This window comes from Astyanax mexicanus, chromosome 9, assembly GCF_023375975.1.
Source record: "Astyanax mexicanus isolate ESR-SI-001 chromosome 9, AstMex3_surface, whole genome shotgun sequence".
In the NCBI taxonomy this organism is placed as follows: domain Eukaryota; kingdom Metazoa; phylum Chordata; class Actinopteri; order Characiformes; family Acestrorhamphidae; genus Astyanax; species Astyanax mexicanus.
Genome location: NC_064416.1, coordinates 5,352,381 through 5,353,551, shown reverse-complemented (window position 1 = coordinate 5,353,551; position 1,171 = coordinate 5,352,381).

Sequence of the window (1,171 nt, the reverse complement as noted above, 5' to 3'; positions counted from 1 at the left end):
CACCTTTGCGTCCAGCAACCAATCAGCGGACGCCTACAGGGTCGGTGTTCTGTCGAGTTTTGCTACCTGTCGATATGTGCTTCTTTACGACACTGCGCATGCTCCAAACAACATTTAATATGTTTTCATGTTTTTCATGATAATTTCTCAAGTTTTTATTGGGAGCATTAAACAACCTTCTTGCATGTTAAAAAACACTGTTTATTCTGAGAGTATTTTCTAATAATGTTTCTAATATGGTGCTTTTCTGTATTTTTAACTTTTTAAAAATGAAATATTACTAGGGTAGCACGGGTGGACAAGGTAACGCAATTCGACAGAACACCGACCACAGTATCGAATAACCTTTACAGAGGAGAATATCCACCTAAGAATGCGTCCAAAATGAATGGGTTTATATGGAGCATTTGCTCAAAATCATAGTGTTTGTTTATTTTTAAACCGATGTTTGACTCATTTTCTCAACACAGAACCATATAAAGTGTTTCAGTACAGAAAACATAATTTACTGCACACAGTAGCCGTACTGCTAGCGCCTTTACTGCCTAAATCACGTTTACTGTAAAAATATGAAAACACACAGGTTCGATTTCTTTGCGATTTTAGCCACATACTATATTCTACTTCTTACCATTAAAGGAACATTTTGAAAACGTAGTTAGAAACCATTTTTAATTTGTGTTTTTAGCCGTTTAGCTTCATTCACCCCCATTCATTGAGGACTTACTCGCGGGCTCCCTCTAGTGGAGAACTATGGAAGCCCATTCCCGCCACCTAAAATTAACAAAAACATTTCAGCACATTTTTAATTATTATTAGATAAACTGCTGTGTCATTATTTTGAGATAGCAAGTGTGTTTCCTTTTGAAATTTTTTTTTTCTTTTTCAGTAATGAAATACCATCTCAAAATAATGATTTAATCTCTCATAATAATGACGTACTATCTCAAAATAATAACTTAATATCTCAAACTAATGACCTACTTTCTCATAATAATAACTTAATATCTTAAACTAATGACCTAGTATCTCAAAATAATAACTTAATATCTTAAAATAATTGCTTATTATCTAAAAATAATGTAGTATCTCAAAATAATTACTTACTATCTCAAAATAATGAGAGTATCTCAAAAAAGACTTACTATCTCGAAATAATGATTTACCATCT